The sequence below is a fragment of the Pongo pygmaeus genome, chromosome 12 (genome assembly GCF_028885625.2).
Source record: "Pongo pygmaeus isolate AG05252 chromosome 12, NHGRI_mPonPyg2-v2.0_pri, whole genome shotgun sequence".
In the NCBI taxonomy this organism is placed as follows: domain Eukaryota; kingdom Metazoa; phylum Chordata; class Mammalia; order Primates; family Hominidae; genus Pongo; species Pongo pygmaeus.
In genome coordinates this window covers 123,640,639-123,658,422 of record NC_072385.2, presented here as the reverse complement: position 1 = coordinate 123,658,422, position 17,784 = coordinate 123,640,639, and the positions used below count along the sequence as shown (strand labels likewise).

The 17,784-nt window shown below is 54.2% G+C and overlaps 1 protein-coding gene across 9 annotated transcripts in view; it reads left to right on the top strand.

Annotated features, from left to right (window-relative positions):
- The window catches only part of HPCAL1 (hippocalcin like 1), a 124,887-nt gene that overhangs the window by 82,135 nt on the left and 24,968 nt on the right, over positions 1-17,784 (top strand). For 6 of the 9 annotated variants that reach the window (XM_054476317.2, XM_054476310.2, XM_054476319.2 and 3 more), the window contains exon 2: positions 12,249-12,334. The exons of 1 other annotated variant lie outside the window; for it this stretch is intronic. The gene's annotated coding sequence lies outside the window, so the exon portion shown is untranslated. Of the gene's footprint in view, positions 1-1,691; positions 1,796-4,712; positions 5,000-12,248; positions 12,335-17,784 lie in introns of those variants that run through there. 2 more of the 9 variants (XM_063648971.1, XM_063648972.1) reach the window with 2 other exon arrangements.

The window sequence follows — 17,784 nt, the reverse complement described above, 5'->3', positions numbered from 1 at the left end:
GCTGGCCCTTTTAAAGAAAGCCTCAAGACTTCTCTTTCTGATTGTGAAGTGAGCTGAGCAGACTGAAATCAAAGATGTGAAAATAAAGATAGAGGCGACAGGCCAGGCGCAGTGGCTCATGCCTGTAATCCCAACACTTTGGGAGGCTGAGGTGGGTGGATCACGAGTTCAAGAGATTGAGACCATCCTGGCCAACACAGTGAAACCCTGTCTCTACTAAAAATACAAAAATTAGCTGGACGTGGTGGCACATGCCTGTAATCCCAGCTACTTGGGAGGTTGAGGCAGGAGAATCGCTTGAACCCGGGAGGCAAAGGTTGCAGTGAGCCGAGATCTTGCCAGCCTGGGGATAGAGCAAGACTCCATCTCAAAAGAAAAAAAAAGATAGAGGGGACAGGAAGACCCCACCATGAGTGGCCTCTGCTGAGTGTGCGTGTGCGTGAGCCGCTGTGCAGTGGTCCTTGCCGTCTTCCCGTCAGCCCCTCCCAGCCCCTGGGCCTGGAGAGGCTGAGAATCTGACCTAAGGCCGCCCAGTGGTGTGAGGCTGGCCTGCCGTGCTTACATCCCTGGGGGACTCCAGGACCCCAGTGCTTCCTACTGGTGGCTTCAGCTCCCGGTCACTTGTCGGGAATGCAGTGCCCAGGGCTGAACCCCTGAAGGTTGTGTGGGGCAGGGCCCAGGAATCTGCATTCTAGCAAGCATCTGCTCCAGGCTTGCTTCCCTGGCAGGGAGGCTTGGTGATCCAAGTTCCTTGGGTGCGGACACTTGCTGCTTCTCTCGGAGGCCGGGCTGGGCTGTGATTTTTTCGTCCAATGTGCTGGGCTGATTTCACTTGCGGATGCAGAATGAGAAGCTATAGAGGAGGTCACGGCGAGCTGTCTGCATGGGTGATGGCAGAATCCAGTGTCTGCTTGGCCGAGTGGTGTCACTAATAGGATTTGCCGAGCCTTTTGGATATTTGTGGCGCGACGGCTGCTGTGGGAACCCAGAGGCTGCTCATTTGTGGGGAATGAATAATTTATTTCTGTTTTCAGATGACTTATTCCTTCATCATAGTCACTGCAGCCGAGCCCCCGCATATTCTGTAGGCTCCTGATTAAGTGGTTTCAGCAGGAGAATTTGGCTTAATCTCCCACTGCCCTGGACGCCTGGTTCCAGGCTGCTGATTTGTCGGCCTCGTGTCGGGGGTGTCCGGAGCCTCTCCTCTCTGGGGGTTTTCTTCCTGCTCTGCCTGTTTGGGAAGCCTCTGGCCACTGAGCATGTGCTGGCCTTGGGTTTTACGGCTGTCTGGCAATTAGAATATTAATGTCGATAACACAGCAGGACTTGCGTGTGACAAGCTGAGCCACATAACGTCACAGTCGCTCTTGAACATCTTGGACTTTCACGTGGGCCAGCCACACCCCAGCCTAGGTTGCTCCCTCACCTCCTCAGGGCCTCCCTGATGTCAGTTTCGACATGTGCCTTCCATCCTGCGCGGGCCACCGTGTTGATCCTCTGGGTCCGTTGCTCAAGAGCCCACCATGGCTCCCTGTTGCCAAATGCAGCCTGAATTCAGTATTCAAAGCCCTCCGTGAATGGGCTTGGTCCTTCTTCCCTGGCCTCTCTTGCGTGGCTCCTTGCTCTGGGCTGCCTACTCACTGACTCATTCATTTAATGTTTATTCTTTGGTTGTTGTTGTTTCAGCACTGAGTGGGTCTGTGGAATCATTTACATGTTTATTGAGAGTCTGCCTGGCTGCAGATGCTGGGCAGGGGCTTTGATGTGGAGAGAAAGACCCCCCGCCAGGTTACAGGTAAGCCCTCCCAGGTGGCCCAGGGCCCTGGGAGGGGGTGGGAGTGTGTGAGATGGCAGTGTGGGAGAGTCTCAAATTTTTGGCATCTTTAATCTGCTCACTGGGTGAGATTGAGGCCTCAGGTGGGTGTCAGGGGCTTTGAATGCCAAACCACAAAGGTCTGCAGGCTGGGGGAGCTGCAGGAGGTTGTCATCAGTGGCAGGGGCATTGGAGCTTGGTGGAGGAGACCACGCTTCAGATGGCCAGCTGGAGCACCTCCCGCCAGCCCCGCTGCCTGGACCCCTTCCACCTCTCCACGGACCCACCTCAGGCCCTACCCACCCTCTGCACCGCCTTGCACGGCATTGCTTAATTTCACTGCAATGGCTCATTGGGGCTGCTTTCCTCACTCCCTTATTGCTTTCTGGGTGAGGTTTGGTCTCTGGCCTCCACATGAGGCAGGGACAGTGCCCGGGGAGTGGCCAGTGGGAGAAGCGGGGCTTGCAGGCCAGGTGGGCCCAAGTGTGGTTCCTGGCACAGTGCTGGTGGCTGTGTCGCCCGGGGCAAGTGGCTCGGAGCCTGTTTCTCATCTGCAGATGGGGGGATGGTCTGTACCTGTCTCGCACCCATGAGGAGCAGGTGGAACAGGATGTGGCCATCAAGGGCTCCTGAGGGGACCCATAAGTGCCACATTGAGCCTTCTGCGTTAAGGACCATGAGTCCAAAGAGTAGTCCCGTGTGAATCCACCTCCTTGTGCCAGCCTCACGGCCTCCTCAGGAAGGGCATGGAGGAGTGGTGGGATGCCCACGGTACCGTGGAGGAAGCTGTCCTGGAGGAGGGGTGACTGGCCCAGGGCCATGCGGTGACGCATTGGAGGCTGGCTGTAGCTGCTGTGGGGCACGTCCACGTGGAGAAGCGCTTGGTGTATTCCCCCACCCTCTCACCCCCACAGCGTTCCTGGTGCTCTGGGTACCTGCTGTTTCTGAGCCATCCAGGTGGGCACAGGGACCACCTCACCAGGGACAGGGTGGCCCCATGCTGGTAAGCAGGCGATACTGACCCTGGTTCCAAACTACATTCCTGTTGGTCCTTCATCTTGCTCTTCCGGTATCATTATGAACACAACTTTAGAAAGTTTAACAGTGGTACTCAGAGAGGCTTGTGGCCCCGACTCATGTGACAGTGACCAACAGGTGAAAGGTGACTTGTGATCTGAACACCTGCAAGGGACACTTATTCCGATGCCTGAATCTTTGCATCTCTGCCCAGCAGATGACAGCACCTAGAGTGTTAGCTGGCCATACCTGGACCTGTGAGCGCAGGGAAGACCCTTCTTCTCAGGGCCTGTTTGCTCAACCGCACAATGGAAGGGTTGGACAAGATGGATGTTTCTTTTTTCTTTCTTTCTTTCTTTTTTCTTTCTTTCTTTCTCTCTCTCTCTTTCTTTCTTTCCTTCCTTCCTTGCTTCTTTCTTTCCTTCCTTCCTTCCTTCCTTTCTTTCTTTCCTTCCTTCCTTGCTTCTTTCTTTCCTTCCTTCCTTCCTTCCTTTCTTTCTTTCTCTCCTTCTTTGCAGTTGAACGTTTTTCTTGCCAGTGAAATCACCAGTGGAGGTCTGTGTGTTCGGCAGGTGAATGGCTGTGCAGGGGTGGAGGGAGGCCTGGATGCTTTTTCTTCCCTGCACTTGCAGGCCCCCCATGGGACCCTCAGCCCCCAGAGGACAATTGGAAGCTTCTGGCCTAGGGTTCTGAGGTCTCCTGAGAAGGTCAGAGGCTCGTTGTCTGGCCGAGACAGACAGCAGACAGTCGGCGTGTCTGAGGGCAGGAGGCTCCCCAAATAGAAAGTACTGGATTGGGAGCGGATTTATTGTTCCCTGCCTCCCCGGGGCCCTCGGCATTTCCCCTATGACTGCCTCACTGTTCTGACGTTGGCAAAGGTTTGTTTTATCTTCCTCCTTCCAGAACAGGAGGTGCCTCAGTGCCTCAGGCACTGCCTGAGAAGGTCAGTGGCATCTGGGATCCATGGTGAGGGTGGCAGTGACTGGGCTCGGGAGGTTCCAGAATTCTGTTAGTGAGCAGTGAGCTGTTTTATTTTCCTTCCTGCCTAGGAAGGTCATGAGTGAACAAACAAGTTTCAGTCTCAAGACAACACAGCGTGTTTCGAGGTGACCTGTCCCCACCCCACCCCCGTCACTGGGAGAAGACTGCAGGTCTCACGGTCTACCTTCTGCCTCTGCTGTCCCCAGGTCCAGGGACTCCTGCGATTTCTCTCCCTGGTGCCTGGTATTTTTGTAGCGCTCTCTGGTTTTCAAAGTTTTCCTACAACAATTGTGCTTAAAATAAAATATAAACTCCATCCCCAGCCCCCAAGCCCCACTCCCTGCTGACCTCGTCTCTTACCGGGAAGCCCCGTCTTTGTCACCAGCAGCAGCTGTGAGTGCCTCGTCGGTGTTTAAGAGTCCAGGTCGCTGCAGCATCTTGGTGTGTACTGTGGACCCATCGTGTGTGTGCCCCCAGATTCCTGTGCTGAGACCCTCACTCTGAGTAGGATGTTATTAGGAGGCGGGGTCTTTGGGAGGTAATTTGGTCATTAGTGCCCTTATAGGAAGAGGATGCGAGCCAGACCTGCCTCTGCTGTCTACCAGGCAAGTATATAATGAGAAGGTGACATAGGAGGCGGGACTTGACTCCAGAGGCAGGACTCAGACACCAGACCAAATTGAGGACTAGATAAAACAGGGCCAGGATAGAAACAGCTTTCCCTAAGAGCATGTCAGTTGACCACTGCCATGGTAATACCTGGAAGTTACTGCTCCTTTCCATGGCAATCATCTGACGACCTGGAAATTAACACCCTTTTCCTAGAAATTTCTGCATAATCCACCCCCTAATTTGCATGTAATTAAAAGTGGCAATAAATCTGATTGCAATGCTGCCTGTGAGCTGCTGCTCTGGGCACACTGCCTGTGGGGTAGCCCTGCCCCGCAAGGAACAGTCCCTCTGCTGCCACTGTGCACAGCTGCTTCAGTAAAATTGCTACCACCACCGGCTCACCCTTGAATTCTTTCCTGGGTGAAGCCAAGAATCCTCCTGGGCTAAGTCCCAATTTGGGGGCTCACCTGCCCTGCAAGATCAGGAGCCATCTTTACACCAAGAAGAGAGCCCTCCCCAGAACTCAACTGTGCTGGCACCTTGAGCTTGGACTTCCAGCCCCCAGAACTGTAAGAGGTAAATGTTTGTTATTGAAGCCACCCAGTCTATGGTAATTTGTTAGAGCGGCCTGGAGGAAGACACAGTGTTGAGTAAGCCTTCGTGTCTGACTTCACTGAACACTGCGGTTGTGAGATGCATCTGTTGTGTGGGGCACTGAGGTTCATTCTGATTGCTTTATGGGGCTCTGTTGTAACTATACTCCAGTTTCTCTGCCCGTGGAATGTACATGGATGTTTGGATAGTTTCCAGGGTGGGGCTGGGACAAACTGTGCAGCTCTGAGTGTTCCTGCACATGCTTTTTCGTGGACATGTGTCCTTCTTTCTGTTGGACATACATGACGGAGATGAACTGCTGCTTCACGGGGCATGTGTGTGGTCACCTTTAGTAAATATGCCAGTTTTTCAAAGTGGTCATAGACAGTAGATTCCTTTTATTACATGACAAGAGCTCAAATGCCCTGGTAGTGGGAGTGGCAGCAGGAGCTACAGTAAGACATTGCACATTCTCGGGAAGTCAGGGATCCCTGCCAGCCAGTGCCTGGTGCCCCAGGAACCAGGGGTTTGGTGCTGGGCACTAGTCATGACCACTTGCGGCTCAGGTGTTGGGTGGTCTTTCCAGACCTTCACCTGTGTGAAGCTTGCAACCTGGATGGTCTCATGTGGACATCTTGGCTTCCACCGTGTGCTCCGTGTCTGGTCTCAGACCACAGCCCACCCTGGTGGTCTCTGCAGGACACGTAGGCTCCTCTGTAACTCAGTTTCTTGAATTGAACAATGGAAGAAAATGCCTCTATGAAGAGAGGTCATTGTGCAAAACGTCTGTGTGACAGTATTCTTGGAGCAACTGTGCTTGTCACCTGGGGGCCACAGTGGAATTAGTCATTTGAAAACCAGTCACCTCCAAAATAGTCATAATCCAAAACCATCCATCTTTGACTTCAGACCCCATTATAATTTTTTCTCCCTAAGGGACTTTGCCTTGTAATTATGTTGGATTTCAGAATATATTAAAATAATTTGTCATCTCTTGAGCACACATCTGCCTGCTATGAGCAAGCAGGAGAGGCCACTTCTGGTTTTCTGCAGGTCCCAGTGAGCATGTGAAGCTTGCGCCTGGGCAAGAGGTTGGATACTGAGAGGAAGAAGCTTTTCCAGTACCCTTTCCCAAAGACCAGCCAGCGAGGGAAATGGGCACTGAACGCACCCCACCCCCCAGCCTGGGACTGGGCCAAGACGGAGGAACTGACCCCAGAAACGGCCCCAGAACCATAACCTGCTTACACTGTGACCTGCAGTGCCCAGGGTGGCAGCCTGGGCTGTTTCTGGAGTTGGGCAGAGAGTTCCTCCAGTGTAAACTCCTTAGAGAACATGAATATTCCTGAGGGCCTGGGGTCTGGCACCACCTTCAGTGGACTGGATCACCTTCTTGAAGGCAGAGAGATCTTAAGAGCTTATGTCTGACCGCCCACCCGATGCCCAGCACTCATCTGCATGCACCCCACTGGGCCATGGGCTTCTCAAAGGTGGGGACGCTGTCCCTGTACCTAACACACATGGTGGGCACTCGGCCTGGGTTTGCAGGGCCTGCTGGGGAGTTCTCCAAGGCAGTTTTATAGCTCAGCTCCAGCACCTTCCTGAGGGCCCAGTCCTGGATTTGAGGCTGCCAGGGGGGTTTGCGGTCAGCTAAGTTGGTACCTGTCCATCCCTTCCCCTCTGTAAGGGGTGACAAGCACTAAGACCTGTTACATCCCCTGGCTGGCAGGGCCTGGAAGCTCTACACTCTGTCCCCTTGCTCTTGTGACTCTGCTCTTTGCTCTCCTGTTTGCTGGCATATACGAGTAGGAGGATATTGACTTAGATTCCTTTTTATTATTATTGTTTTAAATCAGCTTTGTGGAAACGTAATTCACATACCCTACCATTTACCCATTTAAAGTATACAATGTAAAGTATACAATGCAGTGATTTTTAGTATATTTACGTGTATGTGCAACTATCACCATGGTCAATTTTAGAGTGCTTTCATCACTCCAAAAGGAAACCCGTACCCTTTACCTGCTAACCGCTCTTTCCCCATCCCCTCTTCCACCAGCCCCAAGAAACTACGACTCTACTTTCTGTCTCTGTCCTGGACATTTTATATAGATTGAATCATACCACTTTGTCCTTTTGTGTCTGGCGTCTTTCATTATGTTTTTGGGGTCTTGTTGTTGTTTTTGTGACAGAGTCTTGCTCTGTTGCCCAGGCTGGAGTGCAGCGGCGCGATCTCGGCTTACTGCAACCTCCGCCCCTCCAGGTTTAAGCAGTTCTCTGCCTCAGCCTCCAGAGTAGCTGGGATTACAGGCGCGTGCCACCACACCCGGCTAATTTTTTGTATTTTTAGTAGAGACGGGATTTCACCATCTTGTCCAGGCTGGTCTTGAACTCCTGACTTCGTGATCCACCCACCTCGGCCTCCCAAAGTGCTGGGATTACAAGCATGAGCCACTACGCCAGGCCGATGTTGTTTTTTAAGACATGGTCTTGATCTGTCCCTTGGGCGGGAGTGCAGGGGCATGACCATAGCTCACTGCAGCCTTGAACTCCTGGGCTCAAGTGATCCTTCTGCCTCAGCCTCCGGAGTAGCTGGGACTACATGCATGCACCACCATGCCTAGCTTGTTTATTTATTTAGTAGCGATGAGGTCTCACTATGTTACCCAGGCTGGTCTCGCAGTGCTGGGCTCAAGTGATCCTCCCATCTTGGCCTCCCTTAGGGCTGGGATTACAGGTGCGAGCCACCACACCTGGCCAAGAATTGGTATTCCTTAAATATTTGTAGAATTCAGTAGTGAAGCTATTTGGCCAGGACTTTTCTTTGTGGATAGTGTTTTGATTACTAACTGAATCTCTTCACGTGTTATAAGTCTTTCAAATTGTCTCTTTCTTGAGACAGTTCTGGTAGTTCGTGTCTTTCTACTTGGCTTAGATTTTGCAGGCCTCTCCCTGCTCTTTCAGTCATAGATGACGTTTATTGGGTTATTTTTACGTACCAAGCATTTGTTGTGCATTAGCTCATTTAATCTTTACAAAAACTTGATGAGCTAGGTAGTACTATTGCCATCTCCATTTTACAAATGCGGGAGTGGAAGCAGGGAGAGGTGAGACAACAGGTCAAGGTCACACTGTTAGGAAATAGGAAACAGTCCAGCTGGGTTTTGATTCCAGACAGTCCAGCCATACAGCCCCTGGCCTTGCCGCCTCCCTCTGCCGTTCTCCGGAGACTCGGAGAGGGGCCTAAGGCCTGACATGAACAAAGGGCTGGGGGAGGTAGGATCGGAAGGGCCCCAGGAAAAGTGTGTGTGTAAAGGGCTCAGACTCCCAGTTGGGGAGTTCGGATGTCCCCTCCCGGGGCTTTCATCTTCTAACCTCCTCTCTCCCAAGCGCTCAGCCAAAGGGCAGCACAGAGCACCCTACCCTAGGGTGTGACGCGCCAGCTGGCAGGACTTTGGAGCAGTAGATCTGTGCCCAGCAGGTCTGTATGAATCACCCAGGCCTCTGCATTTTGCTTTTCTAGAGGAAGAGGCATGGCAATTTGTAAGACAATCGCCAGACAGAAATCGGGAGCAACCAGACATAACTCAACATAATTATTTCTGCATAATGACTTCTGCTACTTGATTCTGTCTCGAGCAATGACTGTACTCTCTATCTGTCACTGGGAAGCTGGTGGCCAGGGAGCCCCTGTGGCTTAGAGATAGAGCCAGGAGAAAATTTGCAATTCGAGTTAATGGAGTGTTCCCAAGCAGCCTGAGTGCCAATGCCTTCAAGGTCTCCGGAACAGCAGACCCCCTCCTGCTAGGAAGCCTGGTGTCAGAGCTGGCTGGGCCTCCTCTGTGGAGTCTAGCTCATCCATTTTGTCACAGATGGGGAAACTGGAAATGGCAGAGGTCACAGGATGTGCCCAAGACACAGGCCAACCTGGAACCAGCACTTCCTCTGCACCCTCCCACCACCCAGCATTTTCCCCTTCAGCTGGCCTGGCTGTTGTGGGACAGAGGGAAGATGCCTCTGTGGAGCTGGTCACTGAGAGTGCTGGCCAGGCAGGGCTGCCCCCAGGAGGCTGGAAGCAGTGGGGCCTTTGCAGCCAGATAGCGAGGGACCTCAGTGTGGAGATTGGGTGTGCTTGCTGAGTGTGCCAGCAGGCTTGCGCTCACCTGCTCCAGCTGGGGGCATGCAGAGGCCCCTCCTACCCCAGGAGAGTGCTTACTCACAGCATTCCATGGCCTCTTAAAAATCCCCTTTAGGCCGGGCGTGGTGGCTCACACCTGTAATCCCAGTACTTGGGGAGGCCAAGGCAGGCAGATGGCTTGAGCCCAGGAATTTGAGACCAGCCTGGGCAATGTAGTGAGATCTCATCTCTGCTAAAAATGAAAAAAAAAAAAAAAAAAAAAAGAGATTGGGGTGCACCTGTAGTCCCATTTACTTGGGAGGCTGAGGCTGGAGGATTGCTTGAGCCTGGGAGGTTGAGGCCGCAGTGAGCTTTGATTGTGCCACTGCACTCCAGCCTGGGTGACAGAGTGAGACCCTGTCTCCTGAAAAACAAACAAACAAACAAAAACCTTTTAATTAACCAGAGCAGCTGAAAAGAACAGAGCATGGGTTTGGGGATGTGTGTTTTGGGCGCCCCACACCCCACTTAGCCAAGTGTCACCTGGGCTGGTGTCCTGGAGTCTCTTTCCTTCTCCATAAACGGTTGAGAATGAGCTCTCTGCCAGGCCAGTAGGAAGGGGATGATGAAATGAGGACCTGGTACATTCTGCTGCTGGCTCCATTGCTGGGTTTCTCCTCATGGAGAGCCCTTGACCCTGTCCAGGTCTTGATTTCTCGGAGTGTCAAAGCAGTGCGCACGGAGCTGTGAGATAAATTGGCTGAGATCATCGATTTGAAAACGCCATGAGAAAATATGGGGCAAGGCGGAGAGCACAGAGGAGCTTTAGGGTGGTGAGCCCACACTATGTGATGCCGTAATGGTGGGTGCGCATCGGTACACGTTTGTCAAAGCCTGCGGAGTGGCCCACGCCAAGAGTGAACCCTAACGTGAGCTGTGGACCTGGGGGGTGATGATGGTCAGTGCAGGTCCCTCAGTTGTAACAAATGGCCCGCTCTGGCAGGGGATGTGGATCGTGGGGAAGGCTGTGGCCGGGAGTGGTGCAAGGGGTGTGTGGGAACTTTCTGCTCAATTTTGTTGGGAAGACCTAAAAAATAAAATCTTTTATTTTATTTTATTTTTTTGAGACAACATTTCACTCTGTCACCCAGGCTGGAGTGCAGTGGTGTGATCTCGGCTCACTGCAACCTCAGCCTTCCGGGCCCAGGTGATCTTCCCACCTCAGCCTCCCAGGTAGCTGGGACTACAGGCACGCACCACCACGCACGGCTAATTTTTTGTATTTTTAGTAGAGATGGCATTTCATCATGTTGCCCAGGGTGGTCTCGAACTCCTGGAGTCAAGCAATCCACCTGCCTCAGCTTCCCAGAGTGCTGGGATTACAGGCGTGAACAATGGTGTCCAGCCTAAAATCTATCTTTAAAACACACACACACATGCACACACACTGCTATCTTAAAAGCATAGAGACCTTGCAGTGAGAATTTCTGGTGGGAGGATGTATGACTTTGTCAGGTCTTGAATTCTAGCAGTGAGTTTACATACCGTAATTGGCCTACAAAATTCTATATTTGGGAAACAGTAGAAATTTAACTCTGAGCAAGATACACCCTCTTTCCAATCACATGTGATGCATCTTGGGGGCATTCATTTGTCAAACATTATTTGTTGAGCACCTGCTGTGTCCAGGCTCTGGATGCACAGACATGAAACGGACGATTTCCCAACCTTGTGGCGCTCACAGTCAGTGGGGTGGGTTGGTGGGTGGGTGGAAGGAGGGGAGAGGTACAGCACCCCCATTATGCAGGAGCGAGGGGAGCCCTGCTGGCACGCTGCACTGTGCTGAAGCTGGGTGTTCTAGGGTGAACAAGCCACTTCGTTTAGTGGGTGTTTGTAAAGCGGGATCATTGCTATGAGGGAGAGAACCTTGTGTTGGGAGAAAGTAATTAGGGAGTGTGCGGTAGATGCGGAAGAGAAACGGGCTGTCAGGTGAAGCGACTGTCAGGATTCCATCCTGGCTCGGCCCCTTGGAAGACACATGATCTTGCAGGTACTTAGCTCCTGTAAGCCTCCATTTTTCTCCATCTGTCAAATGGGGATGATGATTGTGCCTGCCTCCCAGGGCTGCTGTGTGGATTACATTGGATAATGAGTACAAATGCATAGACAGCCTTTAGCAAGGAGCCTGGTTGTATGGAGCTGTCGGCCTCAACACTGTTAATACACGTATGTACCAGAGGCTGCAGGTTCACGGAGAAGGAGTCACCAATCCATGCCTGGGGAGCAGGCAGAGAAGAGGGAGGCGGGCCTGTCCCGAGTTCACGCTACATGAAAGGCGCTTGAAATGCTTGTGTCAGAGCTGGTGGTGAGGGTTGAGGGTGGGAGTGGCCGAGCACCTAGACACCCGCAGTGCAAATTTTCCTTCTCAGTCTCTGGGTGGTTTTGTGAGCTGCGGGCTGAATGTCAGGTGATGTGTCCTGACCTTTTCCTGAGCACCTAGTGTGTGCCCTGCGCTGGGCCCAGGAGGCATGCTGGGGGCAATGTGGTCCTCAAGGAGGAGATCGAGTGATGAGGGGCCAACCCAGGTATGCCAGTCAAGAAACCGTGGAGGCTGGAGGGACCCTGAAGGGGGCAGGGCACAGCCATGGGTGCCAGGCCTGGGTGTGCATGATTCCACTGAACCCTCGTAACAGCCCTGGGTGCAGAGTGCAGAGTGCTGGGTGAGGACAGAGGCTGTGCATCTGTGATAGCCCCAGTGACAATGCTGTTGGGATTCGAACCTGAGTTTGTGGACCACAGAGGTCCCGGCCACGCTTAGTTTCCATGCCAGTTTTGTAGTAACCGGCGACCTCACTCGAAGGGTGGCCAGCATCTCACCTTGGGGCTTCCGTCAACGTTGTCATGGGCTTCCCTCCACTGGGGTACAGCGGCCTTGAGCATGTGTCCCTCCCCATGGTGGCTGGCCGGAGGCCGGGAGCCAGGGGTTTCTGTATTTCATGGCACTTGCAAAAACTGTGATCCCCCAGCAGGCACCACAGAAGCAACCAGAGGGAGGGGCATGGGCTCCGGGCCGGGTCGTCACAGCCCGCGTGACCTGTCGCTCTTCTCTTCCAGGGGCATGGTCTAGCGGCCCGGTCAGGACGCAGAAACACTCCCCGGAGGTTCTGACCCACTCCCTCTCGGCCTCCGCCTGGTCTCTGGTAAGTCACTCCCAGAGGCCGACTGGCTTGGGGCAGGTGAGGACTGAGGATGGAAGTGGGTGGCTCCTGCTGTGCCGTGGGGTCCTGCCCATGTGTGGGGACTGGACCCAGCTCAGCAGAAAGAGCAGGGAAGACTAGGCGTCGGGGGCAGCCCACCTAGCACCCCTAGACAGGTCAGGAAACTGCGGCTCAGAGATGCAGAGAAACACCCCTCCAGGCCCCACAGCCATCTCAGCTCTCGCCTTAAGCTGGCCGGGTCTTTCTGGGTAAATCACATGATCCTTCCGTGCTTCTGTTTGGGGATTTGTGGGGGGAATGAGGGGCCCAGAACTTTGAGAAGGACGTGTGGGTGAGGGCAAGGAGGGCACCGTCTTAGTGTCCGGGTTTCTTTGTCTTCTATCCCCTGCAGCCCCTGTGCCTGGAAGCTTCCTTCTCCCAGGCTCCTGTGCATGGTCAGGGCCACTTGGCCCTCGGGACCCCCACCCACGCCAGATAAGCTGTCTGTGCTGGTAGCTGGGCCTGTGGCTCTCCCCTCAGAGCAGTTAGCGTGGCGTGCCGGGCCCAGGGTCTGTCTGAATCTGCCACCCTCCAGCACCCCAGGCCCCTGCCCGCTCTGGGTGTGAGGAAGGCTTGAGGGAGGGCAAAGTGCTTACAGCTTGAATGCACCACCCTGGCCTGGCCACTGGTCGCCTCTCCCCAAGTGTGAGCCTGTCTCAGTGGCTTTTTCCATCCGGAATCCTTCCTGGCCCGGCCTGAGCTAACTGCGTGAGCTCGGGAGGGCTCCTTATGACCCTGGTCATCCTGCCAGCTCCCGAGACAGGAAGGCCCGGCCATGTCTCGGGGCTGCCCTCGGGTCTGGAGAGCCTGCCAGCCGTGCTGTGGGGTTGCTCTTCCAGCGTTGAAGGTTTGGTTTTGTTTGTAAGCAAGCAACCAGGTATGTGATGCTGGAGAGTGTGTGATTCTGGCTGTGCCTCTTCACAGCCCCTTCCAATCTCGTGCATATTAAGGTTGATAAAAACACCCTCTTCGGGGTCAATGCAAGATCAGACCTGGAGTGAAGTGTCCCCGTGGTATCTGGACTGGCAGGACCTGGCTGCCCCACAGCTCCTCCTCTCTCTCCCCCTTCCCTCTCATGGTCTCATGACTATTATGGTGACTCTTGTCACTCACCACCCTGCCCCACCTGCTCCTGCGTACTGTGAGCATCAGTTGGGGCCATGGATGTGGCAAAGGTCAGCTGTCATAGGCTCCCGGGGGGACACCTGAGGGAGGGACATTTGGGGACAGAGCCCCATCTGGCCATGCCCAGCCCCTGAGAGCCCTCATCACCGACTTGCATCTGGTGAGTTTGGCAGGGTCCTGTATAAGGATTAAAGTCCTCCAAGTCCTCATACAAAGTCGCTTTCCAAAAGTCTGGAATTTTCTTGGCCCTAGACACGGGAGATGCTCTTTATAATTTTCATCTTCCCACTCAGAAGGAACCACCTTTGAATACTCATCCAGGCTAAAATTTGGACCCGAAACCTGTTAAAGCATCACTGTCTTAATTTCAGTGTTCGTGACGGGGTTCTGGGCTGTGTGAGGGGTGGAGGGCAGATACCAGTGGCAGGTTCCATCTGTGGCCCTGGTAGATGTGAGTCCCGCAGCCGGTCAGGCCCAGGGCCCAGGGCAGACCCCGGGCGTAGCTGCTTTCCCGCTGGGCGCCAACGCATGCACATGGTGTTTCCAGGGCAAAGTGAGCTCCCCACCCTCTGCCCGTCCCCTGCCCCGCCCTCAGATCTGCATCCCGTGGGTGGGGTGGGTTTTCCTGCCTCCCTCTTCCTGAGGGAGGCGATTTCTCCTTCCGCTTTCTCCTTGCCAGAGTGGCTGCTGGGTTGGGAGGAGACATCCAGGCTGGGGCCTCAGCCTCAGGGTGCCAGTTAGCGGGTGGTTAGCTGAGAAAAAAGTATTTTTCTCAGCAGAAAATAGACACAACTGCATGTGAAAGGGCCACTTCCACTCCTTCATTCTCCATCCACCAGACTTACTGGAGCTGGAACATGGGGGAACATCTGGGTCCGTGTTACCTGGATGTCACCTGCATACAAGTGTCCTGGCCCGAGGCCACTGTCAGCACAGGTGCACAGGGGAGGCGCCTGGCCCGGCCGGTCGTGCTGAGGCTGATACCCGTGTCAAGAAGGTGGAGCAGGCGAAGGGATCAGAAGAGGGTAGAGGAGGTGGTCCGAGGTGTCCATTCCCATCCCCAGACCCCTGGGGCGTTTCAGTGCACGCACAGCAAATAATATCTCTGCACCACCACCACTTCCGCTGCCACCACCACCACCACCACCACCACCACCACGAGTTGAGGGACTCTGGGATCAGAAGGCACTTTCCAGCACATTCACACCATTGGCCGTGGATGTTGTGGGTCAGGTAATGGGCCGTGGAAGGGCCTTCCGCTTCTCTCTGTCCCTGGCCCTCGGTCGTGTACAGCAGGCCGCTCCCCTGGCAGTGGAGAAGCAGCACCTGCATACTAAGGCTCGAGTCCCAGCCTCCCCTACCAGCCTCCCTCTCCACGTCCCCAGACACTCACACGTTCCTTCCCTTGAGGTGGGTTCATGGAGCACGTACCCTGTGCCAGACAAGCTTCCAGGCTCTGGGCTTCTGATGGAGAATGGACCAGAGTAAACCTGGCCCCAAGGACCTTGAGCTCCACTCAAAGGGAGACAGACAGTGAACTCAACAAAACAGAAATGAGAGAAAGGATCAAGCTGGAAAGGGGATAAAGAATGAGTGTCGGTTTTGGAGACAGTGCTTGGGGAAGGCCTTCCTGAGATGGGACCTGACCAAAGGCCTGCAGGAGGCCAGGGACGGGCGTGCGTCTAGCTAAGGAGCAGCTGGTGCAAAGGGCCTGTGGCAGACGTGCACCCGTGGCAAGGAGGGGGGCGAGCAGGCGGCTCAGCCAGGTCGGAGTGGGTCACTCCTGAGGGGCAGGACGCTGGCAACCCTGACCACTGAGGAAGACAGGCGTGAACAGCATCTCGGCACAGCCAGAGTCCCACCGTACAGCAGCCCTCTGTGTCCCTTAAATAAGGATGCCTCCTCCCAGGCTTAAGGGATCATTGTTGCTCATAGAGATTCGTGTAGCCAACAATTCTTCTGGAAGAAGTTAGATGAACAGGGCCATGGAGATTTGGGGCCAGAAGAGCAGGACCCCAGACTTGCCTCCCCTCTGGTGCTGGCCAGGCTGTGGATCCCAGGCAGGCATCTCAGCCATCTGAGCGGCCTTTCTGGAAGTGCCCTCCTGGGCGGACACTGGTCATGAGGCAAGGCAGCGGGGAAGGGACAATCCTCCTGTGTTGTACATTGAGGGTTATATTTAGGGTGACTTGGGATGACTTGGCAGCATCACTTCCTGTGGTCGTCCCCTCCAGCCCTCAGCCACGGAGGGCAGATCCTGTCTGACAAGCATTGTGGGCAGACACGTGCCTGCACACACGTATACACCCACATGCACACATACACACACGTGCACACACACACACACATTGCGGGCAGGCACAACTTGGCATTCTCATCTGCCCTGGAATCAGTGGAGGGCTGGGGACATTGTCCTGGTCCATCTGCAGGACAGCCAGGTGCCTGGCGGGGAATCCCAGCGACAGCATCTCCGGAGCATCTGCTCCATGTCGGGCTGTGCGTGAAGGGCTGCGTTCAGATCCCACATGAGCAAGACCGGCCTAGGCTCCCCATCTGGTTGGGAGATGCCAGGCGGAGGTGGAAGGAAGGGCGGCTGACCTGCCCGTTAGTCTGCTCAGCCACACAGGCAGCCAGAGCCGAGGCTGCACAAGGACACTCCCCTGACCTTGCTGCCTGTTGGCCCCGGGTCTCCAAGCCAGGTCCGAGCCAGCCTGGCTCCTCCCCACCCATGTCACCGGCCTCTCTAGGTGGAGTCCACAGTGATCTTTTCTCCCCTTCCCGAGGCATCCAGCACCACCCTAGGCACAGGGCCTGGTGTTTCTGGGACAGCCCAGACTACACATTTTCTCTGTTACCCCCTGGAATATTCTTGGACTTCTCAGACCCCATGTGCAAATTTTTAGCTTAGAAGTAATCGCTGGGATCATAGACGATGTTTAGCAAATATCTGTTCTTTTGGATATTCCTAGACCCCTAGAGGGTCTCCGGGAAACTGGCTCTTTTGCTGAGGCTAGAGACTATCTGGGTAGAATGTGTCTGATGGGGTTCTCGGAGGGTGCACAGATAGTGCCCCGGTGGCCGAAGATCCACTGTTCCAAGGCCGGATCTGCAGAGGATTTGGAAGTTGTCTGGAAGGAGCGCCTAGATCAGCCGGACCTTCTCTCTCCCTCCTAGACTTCCTTCCTGCCTCTCGTCAAACAATTACTGTGTACTTCCTGTGTTCTAGGCGCTATGCTAATAATTGGTTATGGGATTATTCCTAGCCACACCCTGGGTAAATGGAACCCAGCTCTCTGTCCTTGGGAAAAGGGTCAGGAGAGAACTGGGGCCCAGCTGGGAAGCTGGAGGCTTGAGGCTGCTGGTCCATGTTGGAATGCTGTCTCCCTCTGCCATCCAGCACCCAAGCCTGGCGCCAGGCTCAGAGCAGAAACTGAACCTTTTGCTGTTGTTGTTGTTTTTGCTTTTTGAGACAGTCTCGCTCTATCGCCCAGGCTAGAGTGCAGTGGCGCGATCTCGGCTCACTGCAAGCTCCGCCTCCTGGGTTCAAGCGATTCTCTGCCTCAGCCTCCCGAGTAGCTGGGATTACAGGCGCGCACCACTACGCTCGGCTAATTTTTGTATTTTGAGTAGAGACGGGGTTTCACCATGTTGGCCAGGCTGGTCTTGAACTCCTGACCTCAGGTAATCCGCCCGCCTCGGCCTCCCAAAGTGCTGGGATTACAGGCATGAGCCACCGCACCCGGCCAGGAACTGAACCTTGGTAGGAGAAAGAAAGAAGGAGTCCCTGTCTTGCTTTCCTGACCAGACTGGAAGCGCTCTGAGGGCGTTTTACACTTCGGTGTCTTCCCAGCACTTAGCACTGTGGCCTGCACGTAAGGGGTGTTCCGTGACTGCGTGTTGATTACACTTTGTGTGTATGGGTGGGTGCGTTGCCACAACTCTCCCTGCAGAATCTGTGGCCTCTGGTGCTGTGATTTAAAGACTAAAGATGGCAAAAAGTGGCTTTTATGAGCTGCCCCCACTCCTGATTATAAACACACTCTCTATGAGTCAGAGGCCTGGGTGATCATGGATAAGTCACTTGCCAACAGTTAACTCCAGACTGTAGCTGCTGGGGCCACTGAGGGCAGCTGGAACATCACCATTCCTGTGCCTAGCGTTTCAGCCGGGCTGAGGCCATTTTATTAAGAATGACTTATTGTTTTTATTGCTTCCCAGAGATATTAAACATGAATCAAATAATACATGTGATGATTCACTGGAGGTTC